Source organism: Bombyx mandarina, chromosome 18 (assembly GCF_030267445.1).
Source record: "Bombyx mandarina strain Sakado chromosome 18, ASM3026744v2".
Lineage (NCBI taxonomy): Eukaryota > Metazoa > Arthropoda > Insecta > Lepidoptera > Bombycidae > Bombyx > Bombyx mandarina.
The window spans coordinates 1,045,999-1,060,317 of record NC_143224.1 but is presented as its reverse complement, the minus strand read 5'-3'; the positions used below and the strand labels follow the sequence as shown (position 1 = coordinate 1,060,317).

General features: G+C 43.9%; 1 protein-coding gene and 1 non-coding gene across 2 annotated transcripts in view; both read right to left on the bottom strand.

Annotated features, from left to right (window-relative positions):
- Positions 1-14,319, bottom strand: part of LOC114239607 (dopamine D2-like receptor) — a 275,567-nt gene that overhangs the window by 136,690 nt on the left and 124,558 nt on the right. The gene's annotated exons all lie outside the window — the stretch shown is intronic.
- On the bottom strand, positions 41-112 carry TRNAP-AGG (transfer RNA proline (anticodon AGG)). The gene has a single exon. It is a non-coding gene; the product is annotated as a tRNA-Pro (tRNA).

The window sequence follows — 14,319 nt, the reverse complement described above, 5'->3', positions numbered from 1 at the left end:
TTGATATTAATTGGGGGTGTTGGACGAATTTAAAAAATTCGGGCTCGTCCGGGATTTGAACCCGGGACCTCTCGCACCCTAAGCGAAAATCATACCCCTAGACCAACGAGCCGATTACGAAACAATGCGAATCAACAAACAGCATTGTACGAATCAGCTAAGCTCCTTTCACTCGCGCGATGAACGCCAAAAAGATAATTTATTATGTCATACGTTTAAGTGATCGTGTAAATACGACACGAATATTAATATTTCATATATTAAATTATCTATTTTAAACACATTGGCGCTATATAATTTAGAATATGATTTTATTGAACTTTTACTACCTCTTGAGAGTCCGCACGGGTAGGTACCACCACCTTGCCTTATTCTGCCGTGAAGCAGTAATACGTTTCGGTTTGAAGGGTGGGGCAGCCGTTGTACTGTGAAAACGGAAAATTTGAACACGTCTCCAGGTGGGTATATGCGTTACTAATGTCTATGGATTCCGGTGACCACTTCACATCAGGTGGGCTGTGAGCTCGTCCACCCATCTTAGGGAATAAACAAGTTCTAGACATCAGTATTCAGGTCATTAGTCGGTCGAGCATGGCTGATGAAAGATTCTGCCTTTGTGATTTTCATGTACTGATATTTCCATTGATGCTAAGAAATTTATAAATGTCAACACTGAAATCTCAAGCGAAAATCATAAAATTTGTGTAACTCAGTGCTATAAATGAAAAGTCTCGGGAAAGAATCTCTTTGATTCGTTACCCGAGTATTCATACGATTTTAGTGTCTCATGGGTGTTGCCATAAAAATATTAAATTATTAAAACGTGACCCATTTTGTATCGAGAGGCGGCGTTCACCGAAAATTTCGATCTATATTACAGACTATGTGTCTCCAGTGATTGCCGCGTGAGCTAAGTCCAGAATGTTACTGTAAAGCTCATTGAAATGTCCACTAACGGTGCTTTTAGGTAGGTCAAGCTATGTTCTTTTTTTTTTATTGCTTAGATGGATGGACGAGCTCACAGCCCATCTGATTTTAAGTGGTTACTGGAGCCCATAGACATCTACAACGCAAATGCGCCACCCATCTTGAGATATAAGTTCTAAGGTCTCAGTATAGTTACAACGGCTACCCCTTCGAACCGAAACGCATTACTGCTTCACGGCGGAAATAGGCGGGGTGGTGGTACCTACCCGTGCGGACTCCCAAGAGGTCCTACCACCAGTGAAAAACTAAGTTCACCGTAAACTAGCCCATAGACTTTATAGACATAGTTTCTCGACGGATCTTCTCAGTGGGTCACGTTTCCGATCCGGTGGTAGATTCTGCGAAGTACTGCTCTTGCTAGGGCTAGTGTTAGCAACCCCCCCCCCCATATTAGAGCCCCGAAAGCTCACCTAATCATTACGTAACGCTGGCATAGCCTCTCAAAAAATATAGAATTTTTGATGGGTTTCATTGGGCTGAAATATACATAACGTACTCGTAATAAATAAAAAACCTTTCAAGAGATTGCACATAAAAATTAACGCTCTCTATCGAACGTGTCTTAAATCAGACACTTATAATAAATCTATGGCTTTGAAATTAATTCGTATGACCTTTGTTCGCTGGTACTATTGTAATGATGACGTCATAATTAACAGATTTTTTTTTGGTTATTTAACCGGTCCTCCACCACTGTTTCTCGTATTCACTGACTTCGAATACGCTTATTACCAACTAGCGACCCGCCCTCGCTTCGCTTCGGAAACTGTAATTTATTATTGATTTCTCCACTATTTAATGGATATTATTATACATATTATTATAAACCTTCTTCTTCAATCACTCTATCTATTAAAAAAACTGCATCAAAATCCGTTGCGTAGTTTTAAAGATTTAAGCATACATAGGGATATAGGGACAGAGAAAGCGACTCTGTTTTATACTATGCAGTGATTTATATTTCGAAAACTAATACCTACAATCTGATTTTTCTTATGAATACAGTTCAATTCAGTTTGCTTTGTGACTTAATACTGATTTGAGCGAGACGTTCTTTTCGTAAAATCATATAACTCGTTTAAATAATGGCAATAAAAATAATACGGGTCAAATAATAAAATTCCAGTGAGAAAATTAAAAGGAAACCAATGATAAAGATAAAATCGAGGAACGCGCGCAGAGAAATATCCTTTTTATAGTAATGCCTTCACTAGAAATACACTAGTTTAATGTTCATTGGATAGCTTCTGTTTTACTTTCTGATGGACACGACGCGCAGGGGTGGTCTAAGTGGAAAATGTTGTGTTTGATAATAATTATTTCTAGAGTTATTCATTTAGACGAATTAGAGTAGATTCGGAGCAGAGTTCATCCACATTCTCGCTCACGACTCGGTCGTGCGCGGACGTGCTTTCCGATCCGTGGCCCGCTTGCGAGCTGCGTCTCTGAACTCACAGTTGTGCTCGACAGTGTAGTGACCGTGAATACATCGTGCGTACAATTCAGTAGTGCGGACGTGCCGATCCGTTGGTCGCTTGCGATCTGCGTATCGAGGTCCATTTTTGTGCGCTAAAGTTTTGTAACCGCGAACCCACCCTTACCAACTGCCTTTTTCAAGGCAAAACCAATCGCTACGTTCAGCTTCCTGTGGCACTCACAGGCTAGCGATTTCCTAACCCTTCCCAAAAACAACAGTCTTTTTCAAGACTAGACCCCCGCTCGCGATTCTGCCTGCTGTAGCACTATACAGCCCGAGCGGGTTCCTTTCCTTTTCCCCGCCGATTGCCGTTTTCACGGCATAGGCATTCCCCCCCCCTGCTCCTTGCTGTCCTGCAGCACAGGGGGGTTACAAATCCTATCCGGGGCCTCGCCTTTCGGCGAGTTCAACAAAAGTCCCGGGGCCGCCCCCCGGGCAAGAAGACCGAAGAATGGAGAAAGAAGACGCTAGTGATATTGTCGGGTTCCTCCGGGATAGGTACCCGTCAATTAGGGCCGAGTACCTAGAGTTTAGGGCCGCCCGTGGCAATCCCTCCCCCCCCGCGTCCGTCGCCGCGTATCTCAAACGTGCCTCGGAGGCACGCCGCGCGCCCCCCGTCGCCGCGTCAAGTTCGAGCGCACGTTCCCACGATGCGGCTCACGTAGCGCCTAACGCTACCCCCACCCCCGCGCCCGCGTCGTTTACGTCATCGCGCGCTTCATCCGTCGCGACCTCGATCGTTTCGAGTTCAGGCTCCGATACCGAATCGGAGATGGATTTCGAATCCGCGTCAAGCCCTCAGCCTGGAACTTCGGATGGGTTCCAAACCGTAACGCGCGGAAAAAAGCGTACTCGCGCCGTGGAGTCCCGGAGCTCCACGACGAAGCAAACTAAATCCGCGACCGCCTCCCGCCCGCAGGTAGTCGTGACACCGGAGTCGGACTCCGCTCGCCGCGTAACCCCGCCGCCGCGTCCCAAGCCCGCGCCCGCTCCCAAAGTAGCTGCCCCGCCCCCGCTGATACTTCAAGAGAAGACAGCGTGGAATCGCGTGTCCCAGGCCCTTCAGGCAAATAAAATTAACTACACCCATGCGCGTAACGTCGCGCATGGGATTCAGATTAAGGTCGCAACGCCGGGCGACCATAGGGCCCTCTCAGCATACCTCCGAAAGGAGAACATAGGTTTCCACACCTATGCTCTTCAGGAGGACCGCGAGCTCCGCGTAGTAGTACGCGGAGTCCCCAAGGAGTTGGACATAGACTATGTTAAGGAGGATCTGACCGCTCAGGCCCTCCCGATAGTTAGTGTGCACCGGATGCACAGCGGGCGGGGCAAACAGCCCTATAATATGATACTCGTGGCGTTAGAACCCACCCCGGAGGCCAAAAAGAAGATCGCATGTCTCACGACAATTAGCGGCCTATCCGGGATCTCGATCGAAGCCCCCCATAAGCGTGGCACTCCCGGGCAGTGCTACCGATGTCAGCTTTACGGCCACTCGGCTCGTAATTGCCACGCGCGCCCCCGCTGCGTAAAGTGCCTCGGCGACCACGCCACACTAGATTGCTCGCGTGTTAGGGAAACCGCGACCGAACCTCCAAGCTGTGTCCTATGCCTTAAGCAAGGGCACCCCGCGAACTACCGTGGATGTCCTAGGGCTCCGCGAAAACGTCCGACCCACCCAGCCCCCGAACCGTCGGCCCAAAGACTTCGGCGCCTTCAGTGCCGAAACCCGCCTTCGTGCCGGCTGCAGTTCCCACGGTGTCGGCGTGGAAAAAACCGCTGCCGTATACGAAGGCGGGAACGGAAACCGCACCCCCGCCCCCGCTCGTGACACGCCCCGCGCCCCAGCCCCTGCTCGCACCTCGCCCCGCGCCCGCGTTCCGTCCCCCGCAACCCTCTGCCGCCAACGACTTCGCGCTCGTGCGTGACTTCGTCACCGCGGTCAACTTCGACCGTCTGCGATCGTTCGCTGACGCTATCCGTAGGTCGGTAACCCCCGAACAGCGGCTCGCGGCCGCTTTCGATCACATGGACGTTTACGAGTCCGTGTCGCGTACGTTATAAAATCTTTACCGGTAACCAATGGCGCAAAAAGGTAGAGAAAAACCGTATTCCCTTACGTTAGCATTCTACAATGCTAACGGACTCGCGCGGCAACGCGATCAAATTTTCGAATTCCTCCGCGATAATCTTGTAGATATTCTATTAGTGCAGGAAACCTGTCTGAAGCCCTCGCGTCGCGACCCGAAAGTCGCGAATTACGTCATGGTTAGGAATGACAGACTCACCGCCTCCAAAGGCGGGACTGCCATTTACTATAGGCGGGCCCTGCACGTTGTCCCTCTCGATACTCCCTCGCTCTCACATATCGAGGCGTCAGTGTGCCGTATCTCGCTGACGGGACACCAGCCGATCGTCATCGCATCCGTTTATCTCCCCCCGGACAAGCCCCTTCTGAGCCGTGACATCGAGTCACTGTTCGGCATGGGAGACTCCGTCATCCTGGCAGGCGATTTAAATTGCCACCACACTAGGTGGAACTGCCATCGTACTAACGTTAACGGTAGGCGTCTCGACGCGTTTATAGACGACCTCACCTTTGAAATAGTCGGTCCCCCAACTCCAACATGTTATCCGTATAACATCGCGCTCCGTCCGAGCACTATAGACCTGGCATTACTTAGGAACGTAACTCTGCGCTTGCGTTCCATCGAAGCAATGTCAGAGCTCGACTCAGACCACCGACCTGTCGTTATGCAGCTCGGTCGCCCCCACAACCCAGTCACTGTTACGAGGACCATGGTGGATTGGAATAAGCTGGGCACGTGCCTAGCCGACACCGCTCCGCCAATCCTCCCTTACGGCCCGGATTCGAATCTATCCCCCGAGGACACAGTCGAATCCATAAACATCATTACCGATCACATATCTTCCGCGATTATTAGATCTTCTAAAGAAGTCGATGTGGAGGACAGCTTCCACCGCATCAGACTGTCCCCCGATCTTAGGAATCTCTTAAGAGTTAGGAACGCGGCAATCCGGGCCTACGATCGTCTTCCCACGCATTCAAACCGGATTCGGATGCGTCGTCTACAACGCGAAGTCCACTCCCGCTTAAGCGACGCGCGTAACGATAATTGGCATAGTTATTTAGAACAACTCGCGCCCTCCCACCAAGCATACTGGCGACTAGCTAGGACTCTCAAATCCGAAACTACCGCTACTATGCCTCCCCTCGTACGCCCTTCAGGCCAACCACCGGCATTCGATGACGATGACAAGGCTGAGCTGCTGGCCGATGCACTGCAAGAGCAGTGCACCACCAGCACTCAACACGCGGACCCCGAACACACCGAGTTAGTCGACAGGGAGGTCGAGCGCAGAGCTTCCCTGCCGCCCTCGGACGCGTTACCCCCCATTACCACTGAAGAAGTTAGAGACGCGATCCACAACCTACAACCTAGGAAGGCACCCGGCTCCGACGGCATCCACAACCGCGCGCTAAAATTTTTGCCAGTCCAACTGATAGCAATGTTGGCTACAATTTTAAATGCCGCTATAACGCACTGCATCTTTCCCGCGGTGTGGAAAGAAGCGGACGTTATCGGTATACATAAGCCGGGCAAACCGACAAACGAAACTTCTAGTTACCGTCCGATTAGTCTCCTCTCGACGATAGGAAAAATTTACGAACGGCTCCTTAGGAAACGCCTCTGGGATTTTGTTACCGCGAACAAAATTCTCATTGACGAACAGTTCGGATTCCGCTCAAAACACTCGTGCGTACAACAAGTGCACCGCCTCACGGAGCACATTCTGATAGGACTAAATAGGCGTAAACAAATCCCGACCGGCGCCCTCTTCTTCGACATCGCGAAGGCGTTCGACAAAGTCTGGCACAACGGTTTAATTTATAAACTGTACAACATGGGAGTGCCAGACAGACTCGTGCTCATCATACGAGACTTCTTGTCGAACCGTTCGTTTCGATATCGAGTAGAGGGAACTCGTTCTCGTCCCCGTCAACTGACCGCCGGAGTCCCGCAAGGCTCCGCGCTCTCCCCGTTATTATTTAGTTTGTATATCAATGATATACCCCGGTCTCCGGAGACCCATCTAGCGCTCTTCGCCGATGACACGGCTATCTACTACTCGTGTAGGAAGATGTCGCTGCTTCATCGGCGACTCCAGATCGCAGTAGCCACCCTGGGACAGTGGTTCCGGAAGTGGCGAATAGACATCAACCCCACGAAAAGCGCAGCGGTGCTCTTCAAAAGGGGTCGCCCTCCGAACATCACTTCGAGCATCCCACTCCGTAGTAGGCGCGCAAACACCTCCGCCGTTAGTCCCATCACTCTCTTTGGCCAGCCCATTCCGTGGGTCTCGAAGGTCAAATATCTAGGCGTCACCCTCGACAGAGGGATGACATTCCGTCCCCATTTAAAAACGGTACGCGACCGCGCCGCGTTTATTCTAGGACGACTCTATCCAATGCTTTGTAGTCGAAGCAAACTGTCCCTCCGTAATAAGGTAACTCTCTACAAAACTTGTATACGCCCCGTCATGACGTATGCAAGCGTAGTGTTCGCTCACGCAGCCCGCACCAACTTGAAATCCCTTCAGGTTATTCAATCACGATTCTGCAGGATAGCCGTCGGAGCGCCTTGGTTCCTTAGGAATGTGGATCTCCACGACGACCTGGAGCTCGACTCTTTTAGTAAGTATCTACAGTCGGCATCGCTGCGCCATTTTGAGAAGGCGGCACGACATGAGAACCCTCTCATCGTAGCCGCTGGAAATTACATACCCGACCCAGTAGACCGAATGGTAAACCGTCGACGTCGCCCAAAGCACGTCATTACGGATCCTCCTGATCCATTAACGGTGCTTTTAGGCACCACAAGCACCGGTCACCGTCCTCGTCGAACCCGTCGCTTGCGACGAAGGGTTCGACGAGTGAACTAACCCATAGACACAGCCCACTGAGTTTCTCGCCGGATCTTCTCAGTGAGTCGCGTTTCCGATCCGGTGGTAGATTCTGCGAAGCACTGCTCTTGCTAGGGTCAGTGTTAGCAACTCTCCGGTTGAGCCCCGCGAGCTCACCTACTAACGTTAGGGCGAAGCTGAAATAGCCTCTCAAGGCTATCAGCATAGGTAGGAAAAAAAAAAAAAAAAAAAAAAAGTTCATCCATATCATCTGGAACCGCTGCGTTCATCGACAGTGCGTTTCCAGAGGTCTTTTTTGCCAGGTACCATCCAGCTATGGAATGAGCTCCCCTCCACGGTGTTTCCCGAGCGCTATGACATGTCCTTCTTTAAAAGAGGCTTGTGGAGAGTATTAAGCGGTAGGCAGCGGCTTGGTTCTGCCCCTGGCATTGCTGAAGTCCATGGGCGATGGACTCCTTGATAAACTTGATAAACTACTCACCATCAGGTTGGCCGTATGCTCGTCTGCCTACAAGGGCAATAAAAAAAAATTCGTTGGCGAACACGGATAATCGCTAGCTGACCGGTGTGTACTATACACCATTCGAAGCTGTTCTTGTTGTTGAAGAAAATGTTCTTGGAGAATTTTTAACTTCATCGAGACTATTTTCGGCATTAACTCGATATTACTTCGATATTAAATGCACACAATATACTATACACAATATACCCAAGAATACTAATACTCTGGAAAGTGTTCAGAAATGCTCTTCCTTCATGTGATGGCGCAATCTATGTATTCTCATTGTTATGTCCGATATGTCTCATAGGAGCACGTTTGATTTCCCGTCGCTCCAAAGCGTACTCCAAAGAGCATTATACTGATGACCGTTAACTCACAAAGATTACGTTATAATTAACATATTTTTACACGCTTTATAGTAGCTTCACTTGTACTATGTATGTTTGTATGTTTGTAACTGACTCCTTTAGACGCGATTTTGACCCACTTCAAACGGCCAGATTTCATTCAAACTTTGTAGATTTATCGAGGACCGATGAAAATTCAATATTAAAAAAAAAATTGAAAAAAAAAGCGTGGGGTGCAAGGTGTTATTAGTTATAAATATTTTTCTGACAGATATGAGTAGAAGAATTATTATTTCAATAATATCTTAAAAAGCACCCCACGCTTTTTTTACCATAAAATTTTTTTTTTACACTATTTTCAATTTAGTTTTATTAAAATTTATTTTCTATATTTTAGTTGAATTTTATATAAAGCGTATTTTTTTAGTTTTTTTAAACTATTATTTATTGTACCAGACCTCAAGTCGATCTAATTTCGTATTAGTATGATACAGCGTGTCATTTTCAGAAGACTTCTTTCTCTCGTGTACCAAATCACGCAAACCCAATATCCCGATTACAAATGGTAATACCCGCTATTTATACTCATGCGGCGTTCTCTCCTTCACTCCCATCAGATTTATTACCTATCTGATTATTACCTTCACTCCGATTTATGTCTTTCGTCATTCGTTGTTGTGAGGCAAGAGAACGTTTTGATATTAGTGATAATTTCTTGCAGTTTATTGTTGCTCAAGTTATTAGGCTTTTTGCTGATGTTTAGTAAAGTAGTTTTTATTAATTAAATGGGACGTTACGCAAAGTTGAGGTCTGAAATGTTTATCAAGGAGTCATTGCTGTCACCCATTTTGTGCCATAAGATCGAAGTTTCAATTATATTTTATAGCGTTGTCCCATCCTTCAAACTCTACCACTATAGTCAAGACCAGCGTAAAACTAACTATATCTTTAACTAGCTTACCCGGCGAACTTTGTTCCGCCACGCAGTTTGTTTTAAACGCGTCAACTTCAAAATTCTACTTTATTTGACCATAGAATATATTACGTTTAGCTGTCAGTTCCGTTTTATTATTCCATATCAGTTGCGTTTTGTTATACCACGTTTGATGTCACGTCCCACGGGAATGTGATAAAAAGTATGTCCTTCTTCTGGTTTTAAGCTAACTCCTCACCAATTTTCAGCCAAATCAGTTCAGCCATTCTTGAGTTATAAATAGTAAAACTAACGCGACTTTCTTTTATATATATAGATTACAATAAATGCAGCAAACACTGTGACTTTCAAATTAAGTGAAAATCAGTTCATTCACACACACTTTAAGAATGAAAGACTGCATTTTGTTTTTTGTTGCACTGGAAATATTTTTTGATGATACCAGGATGAATGTGCTGCAAAGTAATAGTAAGAGACTCTTGCATATCTCATTAAAACAATTTCGTTTCGTTGCGTGCTTTAAACATGTAATAAATTTATTACAAAGAGTTGTCATACCTATGTACACGCGTAATAAACAAAAACATGCGTTCAAAAACCTTAATATCTTTCATAGTCATGTCCATATTACATGTACCTTTTATACCTACGTGTATGATTTGATTACTTAGATGGGCATATGCATGCCCACCATATGCATAACCATACATATGGGCACATACGCTATCCTTTTACCTTAATTTTTCATATTATTATAATGAAATGTAGAAACAGATTTTTATTTTATTGCTCTGATGGGTGGACGAGCTCACGGTCCACCTGATGTTAAGTGGTTACCGGAGCCCATAGACATCTACAACGTAAATGCCACCACCTACCTTGAGATGAGGTCTAAGGTCTCAGTATAGTTACAGCGGCTGCCCCACCCTTCAAACCGAAACGCATTACTGCTTCACGGCAGAAATAGGCAGGGTGGTGGTACCTATCCATGTAGACTCACAATACGTCCTACCAACAGTAAACCAGTTGATCGATATTTTGAACTGGGAGTCGAACCTCTTATGCTTTTGATGATGCACGAGATATGTGGGACTCAGTGGCTGAGGGTGGTAAAGGTCGTGTCGAAGATGGTAGAGGAACATCCACTAAATAACTCTTTCCTGCATTCTCGCCCGACACCCGATTCCCGCTCGATATAAAACCCGGGAAAGAGGAGTTAAGTCAGTCAATCCTACAACCAGACGCGTAGCTACTCCAAGGCCACCCGGCCAGTGTTGTGGAAAATCGATGACTTTGCTTCACTAGTCCACCAAGCCTCTCTAAATGGTACCTATGTTGTTCTGGAATCATGGTAGTAGCTTACATGGAAAAATGCAACAGATCTCAGGACTTTGTGCTTGGGTGAAAATCTAGGATGTCACCCCTACAACTTTTGCAAGAAGCAAGAAATTTTGAAAACATAAGGGTTCTTACGACCAGCCTTTAGTAGGTAGAAAGAGCGTTTAGTTGCTTTTATTTATTGCTCTATGTAGGTGGACGACTTCATTATCCAAGTGACAACTGGTTACTTGTCTTAAGTAATTACTGCTTCCCATAGACATTACGACGTGACCGCCACCGCTGACCTTGTGATTTGAGAACCAAGTTTGACCTGAATTGAATAACCATTTCATACTACATATAAACCGGGACGTCTGTCTTCTTCGCAACAGTGATACGTAGGATACAGGATGCGGGAGTGTACTTATCGGTTCAGTCGTAAGTCTGTTCTTGCATAGAGAAAAATCTCATGTCCAGCTTAATGACATCAAATTTGTTGAGATGATTTTGTTACAACAGTGGAATGGCCAGTTCGTTTATGTGTCTAATCAGTTTTGTTCAAATTAATCTGTTGCTATGTTTCTTTATTGTGTTAAGTGGTTACTGGAGCCCATAGACATCTACAACATAAATGCGCCACCCACCTTGAGATATAAGTTCTAAGGTCTCGTATATTTACAGCGGCTGCCCCGCCCTTCAAACCGAAACCCATTACTCTTGCGGGCTTACAAGAGGTCCTATTATTTGTTTTAATAATACCTGAAATAATACAGTCCTTAAATTATACCTGAATTATTATTTAAGTGTTGTGATAATTAATAATAATTGTAACATTGGTTTTTCATTACATTTGGCTCAAATAATAATATTTTGTAAGTATTCTGTCGATGTCCTATGCGAGAATTGTAAGCCATTGTGCGGTTTAGGGTCGACAATACCCTTACGCATGCCGAAAACCTTGAGTTCTATTAATAATTTGAGTTGATTCAATTAAGACTTTTCCATTATGTTCTGAAGTGTTTTAGCTGAAGCGAATAATTTGCGTATTTTGCGTTAAATCTCCCTTCAAAATCACGTTGCAAACTATTTAATTAACAAATTTTCAAAGGACGTTAACACGTTTTGTTAAACCAGATGAGCGGCCAGTCTTTCTAACTCAGTTGCGAATTAATGAACTGTAAGATTTTCATTGTTCAGTTTTGTATTTTACCAATCAAATGTTTGATAAAATAACAGTGCCGATAATACGGCTGACATTAAATTATATTGGCAGTAGTATAATAAAAGAAAGTGTGGTTAGATTAGTGAGACTTTATATTGGATTAATGAGTTTTAATAGCGGTAAAGCTTATCCATGATAAAAATGTCATCAAAATTAAGGAATGAAGGAATAACATCGTGTAATAAAAATCAAACCCGCAAAATTATAATTTGCGTAATTACTGGTGGTAGGACCCCTTGTGAGTCCGCACGGGTAGGTATCACCGCCCTGCATATTTCTGCCGTGAAGCAGTAATGCGTTTCGGTTTGAAGGGTGGGGAAGCCGTTGTAACTATACTGAGACCTTAGAACTTATATCTCAAGGTGGGTGGCGCATTTACGTTGTAGATGTCTATGGGCTCCAGTAACCACTTAGCTCCAGGTGGACTGTGAGCTCGTCCACCCGTCTAAGCAATAAAAAAAAGGAAAAACAATAGTCATTTGTTTAAGTAATTATTAAAAAAAAATGTTATTTTTAAGGTAATATAAGTCATATCTAGCCGTGCTAGATTTTGACACCATTTTTGAGTATATTAACAATTTGCACGCATATACCGCATATATTTTACCGTTAATTGTCGGTTAGTTCTGAGGCCATCCTCTATTCTGATCGAAGGGGCGGAACAACCTTCCTCCACTACACATTTGAACGAGTGTCTTCTCCGACCTGGTGCCTCAAGTGGGTAGTCTCATCTGTGGGCTTGGGTACTCACTGCCGTGAACCAGGATCGCGTTTGTTCACAGCGAGGAAAACTATGAGCGATAGTGAGCCTTGGCAATTGAAAGTCATCTTTATTGTAGCTATTGAAATAAAAGTAACGGTTTGTATGATTGTCGTGTATTATTTCCTAAACTATCCATTTCGTTGTAATGAAACTTGGTACAGTTGCTGATACTCCAGTGAAAGTTTCTGGTATAATCTAGCGATATCCAGCGTGACCAGGATTCTCTAGTTACTTTCTATTTTTCTATTCTAGGTACTTTCCATAGTGATAAATTACCTATTATTTAGGTTTTGTATACCTGAGTAAATAAACGAAGAATCCACTCGTATTTTTAACAACCAAATAGGGTCGAAAACCCAAACGCTTTGAATTCAACCTTAGCTTTAGCTCTCAAAGGACACCAAAGGATGCCTTAAATTTATTGTATTCCCAACACCAAGGGCTCGATCTCGAGATAATTCGAAATAAAATTTTGAAATGACAATAAGACTGCTCGTAGTATAGGCGATGAGTGAAAATGAAATTACTTATTAATTGGAAACATTGGATTTGCAACATTAAATTTTATAATTAAATTCAATAAATCCTTAGATCATTATTGCTCGTCAGTAATATAAAGATGAAGTACAATCCGTTCGGAATTCGGTCATATCTGTTTTAGGTTTGTTAACGGCCACTGTTAATTAAATTATAACTTGTTTTGATATAAAAAAAATAATGTATTTAAGAACAACTTGCCGACGGCTTTAGAACAACAACGAAAAAATTTACGATTAAGAAACATAATTGGTGTTAAAAAATGCAATCCGTAGATTATTTAGATAAAAGAGATCTATTATTCTAAAGAAATAGAATTGTTTCATGATAGACAGTGGCGAACATGCTTTAGAGTATTTGAGATTCAGTAAGTTTCTTCATGATTACGTTATAATAAAGAAACTAAAAAAATTAATTGAAGAACATATGCACCGGATTATACTCGCTCTTGTGCCACAAAATAATCACCGATTGACCTTCAAGCCTTGATCTTTATGTCCTAAAAATCAACATTAACATTTGATGTAACAGTAAATTATCCTCTGAAACAGGGCTTCAGATTATTTACTTATAAATGCTGAATAATACTGATATTTTTCCATAAAACTACGAAGCAAAAAAATGTTACTAGTATGTAGGTTAAACAGTATTTGACTCAGAAAACCCTTGAAGTGAAATAGTTTTAAGAAAACCTCAAAACATGACAAATACCAGCCTCAAACTCGTAATGTTACCGGTCCAGATATCTGCAGTATTTTAGACAATTATTTAGAGATACCTTGAACGAATAGCTTGGAAGGTCACATTTCGGCCGGCCTTAGTCAAATACCTATCTTTTATTCTAAAGGGTTCAAAGGTCCTCTGTCCCTTAAAGGTATTCACTTTGGTACGTGGCATTGTTATTTTCTTTGCACTAACTAGCCGTATAGAAAACAAAGTACTTAGAATATTGGAGCCTTTGTTCGTAAATAATTTTAGAATTTCTGTAAAATGTTCTCCTTTAGAAGAGCTGTTGTTATCATTGTTGGTAAAGTTGCCTATTCTTTTGTACCCACGTACATAAAATTGACGGATTTTTCAGACAAATATCTCAAAAAGAAGTGGTAGGGTAACACAGAGGCTTTTGTAAAAATCGTATGCTTGAACAGTTAATTGATAAGTTTTAAATTAAAACAAATTAAGATACACGGTAGAGTAATAATATAATGATATGTTGCCAATAAGATGAGATATAAACATGACAAAATCTGTATCACATGATTTTCAAAAAAAAAAATTTA